The sequence below is a fragment of the Bombina bombina genome, chromosome 7, assembly GCF_027579735.1.
Source record: "Bombina bombina isolate aBomBom1 chromosome 7, aBomBom1.pri, whole genome shotgun sequence".
Lineage (NCBI taxonomy): Eukaryota > Metazoa > Chordata > Amphibia > Anura > Bombinatoridae > Bombina > Bombina bombina.
In genome coordinates this window covers 560114974-560127996 of record NC_069505.1, presented here as the reverse complement: position 1 = coordinate 560127996, position 13023 = coordinate 560114974, and positions in this window count along the sequence as shown.

Here is a 13023-nt window from a genome sequence, read left to right as displayed (position 1 = left end):
GTTTATAATTATATGCTCTGTCTGAATCATGACAGAAAAAGTTTGGGTTTTATGTCCCTTAAGCATATGATGGATTTTTGTAATGTCCTTTTAAATGTCTCTTTGCTTGAGCACAGGTGCTGTAGATTCCCTCATTTACTTTACTGAAGCACTGAAGCCATTATCCCTTTGGCTGCCAATGAGGTTTTAATTGTATTGCAATGCACTAAGTCTATTCTGGCAGCTAAGGGGTTAAATCCAGACTTATCTGACGGCAGGAGCGAGTTATGTGTTGTCTGGTGTACAATGGTTGTCACTAATATCTACACCTGGGGAAAATTCATCTTAGTGTTATTCATAGTTCAACAGCGCCCCCTACTGCCCATATTCATTTCTAGCCGTTATAGTAAGGAAACAAATCATCTGTTTTCTCGGAAAGCAGGTGATCATGTTCGTGAGTCAGATAAAGAACTGACATCATGGTCACATGACCTTATTTATTTACTAGTCATGGTTTATCAGCAAGTCTGTCATTTTGTCTACATACATATGTAACTGCTGGTACAATAGTGACATCTAGTGGCCATATTAGATATAACTATTCAAGGTGGTGATGTTTATTGTTTATCCTTTTCTGTCCATAAATGAAATAACATACTCCTGTTTGTGAATGTTAAATATGTACAGTAAATAATATATACAGTAATACACATAAATACATATGTACACAAATACACACACACACACATATATATATATATAAATAATCGGCCTCGTGAGCTAATCTTATGGGATCCAAAACGAAGTATAGGTAGAGATTATCACAAATTCCCAATAACAGACCTCATGATTACACAGTGGTCCAGGTTAACCTCCTCACTTGGGCTACTCCCCCAAACCTCCATTAAAACCCCACTCATATGCACAGTAAGACCAGAACACATACCAATCCTCAAGAAATGGGAGAATAGAGGACTATATAGAATAGCTGATATACTAGACAGGGGCAAAATGCTAAGCTATTCTCAGTTACAGGACAAATTACACCCAATTAAACTTGACTGGTTTCTATACTTACAACTTACTTCTATATTGCAACACCTTAGACCGGCAATAGCTAATTGTCCACCCACTACATTAGAAATTATGGGTAGTGTGACATCTAGACCCAAGAAAACTATATCCCATCTTTACCAGGCAATTCAATCTGCTACATGGAAGGCTAAAACCACACTGCAACTTAATTGGGAAAAAGATCTCAACAAAGATATAGAGACACATAAATGGCATAAAATTCTATATAATGCAGGGAGGGGATTACTAAGTGCAGATATGCTGGAAAGCTGTATCAAGACCAATTTTCACTGGTATCTCACGCCATTGATAACTTCACATGCTACCAGACATGGGTCAAGACTTTGCTATAGAGGGTGTGGAGAAGAAGGCAATTATAAACACATGTGGTGGGACTGTTCCCACTCACACAGAGTCTGGAACCAACTTTCCAGATTTTTAAGCTCTATTCTAGACAGTCCAATAAAACTATCTATGGAACAGGAACTACTCCATGTGAGATTTAAGGAGTTCAATAAATATATTAATCAGTTTATTAAGATAACATGCACAGCTACAAGGGTTTGTATAGCGCGTCACTGGAGGGAGGGTGCTCCTTCCTGGGAGGAAATTGTACTCAAGATCAAACACTACTACAATATGTCGGCTCAAGCAGCCTTTATATTAGATGACCAAAAAACCTTCCAGAAGGTTTGGTATTACTGGATCCTACATGATTCGATAATATAGAATCTCTTGGGATTGGGTTGTTCTCTACTACACTGCACGTCGCCTCTACATGCTTTAAGTTCCCCAGTGATAGGATTGAAATAAAAAAAAAAATACTATAGTTCCAACAGTGTGATCGGGATAGTCCCCTCTCTCTTATCTTTTCCCCCTCTCCCAACTTTACCCATTCTTCTTTTTTTCGCTTCTCTTCTTTGTCTCTCTTTCTCCCTTCCTATACTTGGTGAAATGTTGCTTTGTAATGTACAAAGGTAAATGACTGAATTAAGAAATATTGCATTTATTTGACTATGTTTGGTTTTCACCTTAATAAGCTCGCCACTACAGAACTGAATGTAAACCTATTCTTTATGATTAAGGGATATATAGTGAATGGTTTACATGTACTTTAGACATTGTAATCTTTTCTTCTTCTTTTTTTTTTTTTTTAATTTATTCTTTTGTTTTTCATTGTTTTTCTTTTTTTATTTTTATTTATATATTTATGTCTTTTTTTTATTATATATTTCCTTTTGTTGTCAAGGCTTATGTGGTTACAGATGGTCTTTTTCTTTTTCTGTTTGTATGCTTTCTAAAAATAATAAAAATTACTTTATTATATATATATATATATATATATATATACACGATGAAGGAAGGCACTCACTGGTCTTTTCATCAAAAACTTTATTTAGCGTGACGTTTCGGGGGGGGACTCCCCTTCCTCATAGGTATACACATATTTAGACATGTATATGTATGTATATATACATTATAGCCCTTTGCATTCAAACACTTTGTCATATACCATATACCTTTTAAAATAAAATTACTTTATTATATATATATATATATATATATATATATATATATATATAGGTATACACATATTTAGACATGTATATGTATGTATATATACATTATAGCCCTTTGCAGTCAAACACTTTGTCATATACCATATACCATTTAACCCTTATAACTTTTTTATAAAATATTTCTATGAATAATTTATATCATAATGTGTTTATATGACAGGTGCAAACAACTTCCGTTGGAGGAGGAGACCTGACGTCATGCGGTGCTACTGATGCTGAACGGAAGACGCTGAGGCCTGTATGCTGCTAAAGTCTTGCGGGTGGACTGATTGTCGCCCCCGGCATCACAGCTCTCTCTGCTGGTTTTGCGGCCACGAGCAGTGCATCGCTCGCCCTGGAAGTTTGTAATGGCATACACGGTTGCTTGCCGCAGCTTCAGCAGTCACTTTAAGGATCGACTATACTGAAGAAAAAGTATCTTCCTAGGAATACCTGGCACACCCCATATCCGCTGCACAGGTCAGTTAGAACAGCATATCCATGAAAGAACTGAGAATCAAATCAGCGTAAAGAGATATGATGCGAGTACGTTTTTTTTTTTTTTGTTTTTTTTTTCCATGGGACTGCTTTTCTGCCTAAGTCTATGGGGTAAATTTATCAAGCTCCGTACAGAGCTTGATGCCCCATATTTCTGGCGAGCCTTCAGTCTCGCCGGAAACAGAAGTTATGAAGCAGTGGTCTAAAGACCACTGCTCCATAACCTGTTCGCCTGCTCTGAGGCGGCGTACAGAAATCAACCCAAACGAACATGATCGGGTTGATTGATACCCCTGCTAGCGGCTGATTGGCCGCGAATCCGCAGGGGGCGGCATTGCACCAGCAGTTCACAAGAACTGCTGGTGCAATGATAAATGCCAACAGCGTACTGCGTACTGACCTGCTTTAGAAAGGCTGCTCAACAAAGCGTGATTGGTAATGTGTTAGAGTGCAGAGCCATAAATGATATAAGAGAAACGTCTGAATAAGACTGCATTAACTGTGTGAGCTGATATTGCACAAATGTTGTGGATGATGGGAGTGTGCTAAGGTAATGGGAAATGTCCCATGATCCATTCTACTTAAAAAACCATAGAAATATTTCCTTGCTGCCTACAATACTGATTAAAGGAAGGTGTATAGGAAACCTTAAGATTGATATGAGCCAAAGGGAGGCATGGGTACTAACCAGTGAAGAATCTGTGCTATAAGTTGTGGATTGCATATTTTTATGTAACTGCATTGCAAGTAGTCTGGTTTACCCCCCCCCCCCCAGCTGGTTGGAAAACATCAGATATTGGACACTAACTTATAATACTTTGTCAACTTTATGGTAAAACCAGGGCCTCTCTCACTAGATTTGTGCTGACTGCAAGCAAAGGGATCATAAATGTCTCTGGATAAAAGCTAACAGATCAGTATATGATTCTAGGCTGACTTCAGTAGTGCAGCTATATTCTGCGCTGCTGGCTCGCTAATAATATAGGCAAAGTTACATCATATATTACTGTGAGGACAATAGGGGACAAGCCATGGTAGTGTATTTCCCTTTCTACTTACGATACAGCTAGTTTGGTTCTGCTCTTGCAGCCGTCAGAAAATATCAGATACCGGCTGCTTATATATTATATTTGGTGCTGTTTTTGGCAAAATAAGGCCTCCTTTACAAGCAACAAGGCCAGTATACGGATTTTGTTTGATTTAAGTAGTATAAGCTAGGGGCTGGACTAGTTGCTTGCTGGGGATGCAACCGAAGCTCTGTTCAATACAACTGAAAGGAATAGAATTATTATTGTTTTCCTGTATATGGATCACTATTCTGGTGAAAGAAAAAGAGATATTAGAACACAAACTTGGACTTAGGTATCTATCAGTGAAGAGACTGTGGTATTAGGTCTGTGATTTAAACGCCTCTCATTTCGTTAATACCACTGTTCAGCTAGTCTGATAAATACCTTAAGTAACCAGAAGCAGTGACGCTAACCAAAAAGTCTATGATACTTAGAGGCCAATTTATCAAGTTCCGAATGGAGCTTGATGCCCCTGTTTCCGCGCGAGCCTTCAGGCTCGATGGAAATAGAAGTTATGAAGCAGTGGTCTAAAGACTGCTTCTCCATAACTTGTCCGCCTGCTCTGAGGCAATGGACAGAAATTATTGACACCCCCTGCTAGCTGCCGATTGGCTGCGAATCTGCAGGGGGCGGCATTGCACAAGCAGTTCACAAGAACTGCTTGTGCAATGATAAATGCTGACAGCGTATGCTGTCTGCATTTATCGGTGTGCGGCGGACATTATACGCTACATTGTATCATGTCTGTCCGCACTGTGATAAATTGGCCCCTTAAAGTGTAAAGTATAAAGTCTCTTCTACTGTCTGGTAAGATCATCTATAGTTATGGATGTAGGATAAAGGGCTTCCTCAAGAAGCTACAATTCCTGGAGGTGCTGTCTTGAAACATCACGTAACAATAAAAAGGCATGATATAACTTTCAACTGCATTTGGGGTGCTCCTTGAACGGGAGAAAAACTCATTTGCTACCCTTCTTCTTTTTGTAAACTTATTATATTGCTTCTCAATAAACTCTGACAAAATCAATTGCTGTAACTGTTGGAAGTAAACAATGATATTGGCTTAATAACAAATAGTGTGGATAATGAGAGTTCACTGATCCAGTACTAGAAAGAAAGGAGTAGGAGTTGGACACTCAAAAGAATTATTTACAGAATTCTAAAACACACGTTCATACCTGTTGTATTAATTGAAGTACTTTGTTTTTATTGGAGGGTATTATTTACTATCAATAAATAATGTGTGTAGGTAGAAATATGCAGGCTGACTAAGCCACAGCTTTGATAATGTTGTGGGAATAATAGAATAACAAGAAAAGGAAAAGAAGGGGAAAGACATATGTATAGACATTAGTAGATAACTTCTGACCCCAAGAACTTGGAGAGGGAATACAGCTAAAGCTAACCTCCTAATTGTTTTGTTTTTTTGTTTTGTTTTTCTTCTTCATCCCTTCACTGTTTTCACACATTGCCCTGTTCACACCACTCGTATATTTCCACATTTATTTCACTTCTGCAGAGACCCAGTTCACTCACAGGGTCAGTCACACTCACAGATATTTGGATTTTTCTCTTTTTTTTCTTTCTCTTCCCTTCACCCTCACCGCCCATCCTCCCGTTCCCACCACCACCAAACACATAGACACATCCCTGGTGTCCTTACCTCTTTTTTTTAAATCTATTTTATGGAGAGGTTTGTCACTCTATCCAAAACAAAATCTTCAACTATGGCCCCGAAAAGCAAAGAAAAAAAAGGTTAGTAATATAAAGTCTAATACTTCTAGCTCTCAGGACAGCATTAGTCAAGAAGCTAACTCTTTAACAAGTAACATGGATGTGCAACTAATTACAAAAAATATTGCTGATCTGATGTAATGCTTCCAACATTTGATCAGATTTGAAGAGATTTGGCTGCCTAGCTAATGAATTTCACCAATTCACAGTTAGAATTGCTGATGTTAAACTGAGAGTATCAGAAGTAGAAGACAAATACAAAGTACAAGAGACAAAAATAGATCTGTTTGACACTTATATTAAAAACTCCAGGACAAAGTAGAAGATTTGGAGGACCGATAGCATTGTAACAATATTAGAATTGTAGTTGTTCCTGAAACTGTCAAATTCAAAGACCCACACCATTTTGTATCAATTGACCTTCCCAAGCTATTACATAGGACAGGGGGATGATTAAAGTAGAAAGAGCACAATACACAATAGACTGGGCCAGATGGATCTGCTAATAAAACATCAATAGTTGCAAAACTATTAGATTTTCAAGATAAAGTGGAGATACTAAAATGTTCTAGAAGACAAAAAGAACTTAAAGTGGGAGAACATAGGTTACTAATATTTCAGAATTTATAGTAGAGACCTCCAATAAGAGAAAGGAGAGGGCCCCTTTTTGTACAAATTTAATTCAGAAAGGTTTAGATTTAAGATTATTATATCCTGCAAAAATGAAGGTACAATATGAGGATGAATGGCAAACAATCAATAATGCAGCGGAAGCTAAATTGTTTATGCACAAGATAAATAATGTTGTCTGATAGATACTGTATATATCATTTATCTTTTTGTACTGCTATGCAGATGAAAAAAATTAACTCAAGAATGTTTTCCAATTTTAAAGTATGGGATAATGTTGGTCTATGGATGATTATCTTAAAAGAATTCAGTAACTGCTGAGAATTTTTTTTTTTTAACCCCTTTTCCCCCCCCTCTCTTTCCTCCCTTTCTACCCATTTGGTATATTAACATAAACTATGAGTAGAATTAACATTGTCTCTTGGAATGCAGGAGGTATAACCTCACTGATAAAACATAAATTAATAATTAAACATTTAAAAAAATTAAAGAAACACTGAACCCAAAATGTTTCTTTCATGATTCAGATAGAGCATGAAATTTTAAGCAACTTTCGAATTTACTCCTATTATCAATTTTTTTTGTTCTCTTGCTATCTTTATTTTAAATCAGGAATGTAAATCTTAGCAGCCAACCCATTTTAGGTTCAGCACCATAAATAGTGCTTGCTTATTGGAGGCTTCCATTTACCCACCAATAAGCAAGCATAACCCAGGTTCTCAACCAAAAATGGGCTGGCTCCTATGCATTCCATTCCGGCTTTTTGAATAAAGATAGCAAGGGAACGAAGAAAAATTGCTAATAGGAGTAAATTAGAAAGTTGCTTAAAATTGCATGCTCTATCACGAAAATAATTTTATTTTGGGTTTAGTGTCCCTTTAAGAACAAATATTGCTTTTATACAAGAGACACACTTAAACCAAAAGGAGATTGATAAATTAAAATTTGACTGGGTTGGAGAAGTGATAGCAATGCCTTGTTTGGGGAGGAAAAAGGGTGTGGCAATCCTACTAAATAAAAATCTAAAATCTAATATATTGTCAACAGAGTTACACACAGAAGTAAGGTTTATTATATTGAAAATTGAGATCTCGGGCCAGATATACGTGCTGTGTAATGTTTATGGACCAAACAAGTTTGGTAAAGCTCTCTGGAATAAGCTGCAAATCAGATTGTTGAATCACTCAGAAAGTACTTTAATAGTGGCAGGTGACTCTAATCTCATCTACCAAATTCCAATAGACAAATTCACTACAGATATGAGACATGTAAATCTGAGAACCTGTAAGAGGGAGGTAACATTATTAAAATCATTTAAAAATATACTGAATTTGAGAGACTTGTGGAGAATACTCAATCCAGATGTAAGAGGATATTCCTGTGAATCTAAGATGTATATGTCGTTCTCCAGGATAGATCTTTTCTTGATACAGGAGAAATAACTAGGGAAAGACCTAACAACAGATATTAACCCTGTATATTTATCAGATCACACCCCTATCAGTCTCTCATTACCATATAACCAAAATAAATATAACAAGCCTGGTTTCTTTTTCCCTAAATACTTAGGGGCCTATTTAAGAATGTGTGGACGAACATGATCCGATATTGCGGATCATGTCTGCCACACATCGATAAATGCCAACAGCATACGCTGTTCTTGTGAACTGCTGGTGCAATGCCGCCCCCATCAGATTTGCGGCCAATCAAGTGTCAATCAACCCGATCATATTCAATAGGGTTGATTTCTAGCGATGTTTGTCTGCCTTCTCAGAGCAGGCGGACAGAGTATGGAACAGCAATCTTTAGACCGCTGCTTCATAACTTGAGTTTCTGGTGAGTCAGAAACACGGGACATCAAGCTCCGTTGACAGGGGCGTATTAAGGCATAGGCCAACAAGGCCGGTGCCTAGGGCAGCAGATTTTTAAGGGGCAGCAGAATTTTGAGTCCCTAGGGCCACTCTACTGAACTCGGGGCCGGGTGGCTAAATCAACCAATTACTAATGACTTAAAGGGCTGGCCCGGCTATATATGTGTGTGTGTGTGTGACCAGAGTAAATGCAAGCCCTGGTGAACATCTACTTAAAAAGACATTATTATTTTTTTATTTTTTACACCCTGCCCCAAAAATATTATGTCTAAAAAAAGGCCTTAAACCTGGGGTGGGGGGCAGCAGAATTTTGAGTGCCTAGGGCAGCACAAAACCTAAATACGCCCCTGTCCGTTGATAATTCGGCCCCTTAATCTCAAGTATTAAATTCAAGAATTGGCTCAATAACAGGTGGGATATAGTATGCAGATTTCAACAAGCAAAATTGAGATATTTTGGGTCTTAAGAGGAGAGATCAAATCATACCTCATTTAATCTAAAAAAGGTAGACTTTTGGAAGTATTGCCAGCTCCCCCAAATATAGCAAGAGCAATTAGAATTTTTAAATAAACCTATTACAGAGGAAGAGGTCACCATAGGGATTAAAGCAGCCTCTCTTAATAAAGCGCCGGGCCAATACTTTTTACCGGCTGAATACTATAAAATGTTGCCAGAAAACATTGCGCCAATCCTAACTAAACTATTTAATAGTTATTATATTGAAAATAAAGAAATACATAGTTATTTTACCAGATCACTAGTCACCCTTATATTAAAGAAAAAGACTCAGAAAATCCAGATTCATACTGTCCAATATCCCTTTTAAACATGGATTATAAAATATAAGCAGGTATTATAGGGGCATATTTATCAAGCTCCATATGGAGCCTTTAGGCTCGCTGGAAACATAAGTTATGAAGCAGCGGTCTAAAGACCGCTGCTTCATAACCTGTCTGCCTTCTCTGAGGTGGCGGACAGAAATCAACCCAATCGACTACGATCGGGTTAATTGACACCCCCTGCTAGCGGCCGATATTGCACCAGCAGTTCACAAGAACTACTGGTGCAATTATAAATAAAGAGAGCGTATGCTGTCGGCATTTATCGATGTGCAGCGGACATGATCCACAATATCGAATCATGTCCGCTCGCACAATGATAATTCGGCCCCATCGCCTCAAGATTAAAAAAAAACTCTCTCTGATCTTATACACCCTGATCAGACTGGGTTCATGAATGGAAGGACCTCTTCCTCTAACATAAGGAAAGTTCTGCTTACAGTGGACTATTATTGGAAAAAAACTAAAGACAATAGTCAGGGAACTGACAAAGCTATTACTATATATCTAAAGACGCCGAAAAGGCATTTGATTCTATTCAATTGAATCATTTGTTTACAGTGTTAGGTAAATTTGGATTCAAAGAGCACTTCTTTCAATATATTGAGCGGATCTATACTAATCCTGTTTCTGCCTTAATAGTTAATGGTGAGGTTTCAGATAATATAAAACTATCAAAAAAGGTACAAGGCAGGGCTGCCCTATAATTCCCCTTACTATTCAATCTTGCTATTGAACCTTTGGCAAGTGTCTTAAGGGAAGAAGTAGAAGGTATAGTTTTGGGCTCACAGGAACTACATATAGCTCTTTATGCGGATGATTTACTGATCTTTATTTGGGATTCTTGTAAAAATATGCCTAAACTACTGCAGATTTTGAATCAATATTAGCTCATTTACAGGCTACAAGATAAATCTTTTAAAATCTGAGATATTATGGATTTTGAAAACAAATGACACTGTAAGAGGTCCCTTCAAGGAAGTAAAAAAGTAAAGTAAATATTTGGGATTAAAAAATAGTATCTGCCCTAGTGAATGGTATGATCTAAATTTCAAATAATTATTGCTAAAATGTAAAAAGGAATGTTATCTCTGTCTGGAAAAGTAAATTTAATCAAAATGATCATCTTCCCCAAACTATTATATATCATCTTACTTGACCTCTATGCTGTATTTGACACTGTTGACCATCCCCTTCTCCTACGGACTCACAGCTCTTTTGGGCTCTGTGACACTGCCCTCTCCTGGATTCACTCTTATCTCTCTAACAGATCCTTCTCCATCTCTTTTGCTGGTGACTCCTCCTCTCCATTGCCTCTGTCTGTTGGAGTACTTCAAGGCTCTGTCCTGGGTCCTCTACTCTACTCTATTTACACTTCTTCACTGGGTAAACTTATCAACAGCTATGGCTTCAGCTATCACCTCTATGCTGATGATACCCAGATCTCCCTTTCCACCCCTACACTCTCTCCTTCTGTCAATTCTCACATCAGTGACTGCTTATCTGGCATTTCCTCCTGGATGGCCTCTCACCACCTAAAAATAAACATGTCCAAGACCGAAATACTTCTAATCCCCCCCCCTCTAACTCTACAACAGGTTCTAATTTTTCTATCACTGTTGGCGGCACCACTATCTCCCCATCACCCCAAGTCCGCTGCCTTGGAGTCACACTTGACTTAAATCTGTCCTTCATTCCCCACATCCAATTGCTCTCTTCAGCCTGTCGCAACCACCTATGCAATATCTACAAAATTCGTCCGTTTCTGAGTGATGAAACTACTAAACTGCTAATCCACTCCCTGGTAATTTCCTGACTTGACTACTGTAATAACTTGCTAACTGGCCTCCCTCTCTCTCCCGCCGCTCTCCCCTTCAATCCATTCTAAATGCATCTGCCAGGCTAATCCACCTCTATTGACGCTCCGTTTCTGCTGCACCTCTCTGTGAGTCCCTTCACTGGCTCCCCATTCACAGCAGAATTAAATTCAAAATTCTCACCCTGACCTACAAAGCCCTCACCAATGCTGCCCCACCCTACCTGTCCTCACTCATCAACAAATATACTCCAGCCCGCCCCCTAAGATTCAACAATGACCTGTTCTATTTGCGTCCTCTACCATCATCTCCTCTCATGCTAGACTACAGGACTTTTCATGTGCGGCACCAACCTTCTGGAATGCACTTCATCGAGCTGTCAGACTCTCCCTTAACCTCTCCCTTAAACGTTCCCTAAAGACCTTTTTGTCCAGGGAAGTCTATCACCCGACTCATTAACAAATGAACTTCACTAACCTAACAGCTGCCCTCATCTATCTCCTCACTAATATCATTCTCACCTTTGCAGTCCCCATCTCCTGTTTCCCATCTTCCCACCCATGTAGATTGTAAGTTCCCACGGGAATAGGGCCCTCAATTTCCCCTGTATTTGTCTGTAAAATGTTGTCTTTTATTGTATTGTTTCTCCGTTGTACTTTTATCCTTATACCCAAGGGCAACGCTGCAGAATCTGTTGCCGCTTTATAAATAAAGAATAATAATAATAATAATAATAATAATAATCATGCAGAATCTTCCCCTATTTATAAAGTATAGAGATCTTAACTACTTAAAAGGGATACTGAACCCAATTTTTTTTTCTTTCATGATTCAAATAGAGCATGAAATTTTAAGCAAGTTTCTAATTTACTCCTATTATCAAATTTTCTTTGTTCTCTTGCTATCTTTATTTTAAAAGCAGGAATGTAAATCTTAGCAGCCAGCCCATTTTAGGTTCAGCACCATGGATAGTGCTTGCTAATTGGAGGCTTACATTTACCCACCAATAAGCAAGCATAACCCAGGTTCTCAACCAAAAAGGGGCCGGCTCCTATGCATCACATTCCTGCTTTTTAAATAAAGATCGGAAGAGAACAAAGAAAAATTGATAATAGGAGTGAATTAGAGAGTTGCTTAAAATTACATGCTCTATCTGAATCATGAAAGAAAAAATGTGGGTTTAGTGTCCCTTTAAACAAGATATTCAGAGATTTTATTTGGGGTGAGATGAAACGTACAGGCCCATTTATCAAGCTCCGTATGGAGCTTGAAGGGCCGTGTTTCTGGCGAGTCTTCAGACTCGCCAGAAACACAAGTTATGAAGCAGCGGTCTAAAGACCGCTGCTTCATAACCCTGTCCGCCTGCTCTGAGCAGGCGGACAGGAACCGCCGGAAATCAACCCGATCGAATACGATCGGGTTGATTGACAGCTCCCTGCTGGCGGCCGATTGGCCGCGAGTCAGCAGGGGGCGGCGTTGCACCAGCAGCTCTTGTGAGCTGCTGGTGCAATGTTAAATGTGGAGAGCGTATTGCTCTCCGCATTTAGCGAGGTCTTGCGGACCTGATCCGCAGTGTCGGATCAGGTCCGCAAGCCCTTTGATAAATGGGCCCCCTAGACTCTCCTTCATAGGCTCACACAGAAAAAGGAATTTGCTGGGTTGGGATTACCCTCATTTAAGTGGTATAACTGAATATGTATAGCAAAGATATTAATAGTCTGGATTACAGAAGCATCGATTTAGAGAATACTACAAGCAAGTATGCATAATCCAATTAAAAGTCTACCTAAAGAAATTAGGAGGATGGATATTATACGAAGCCTGGCATAAAATGTGCAGACTTTGGGAAGTTGACCTACAATTTTCTGTGTATTTACCTATAACAAGAAACCATGATTTTATTGAGGGTGTCAACTTTAATGTATTTGATAGATGGAGGAGAAACAGCCTCA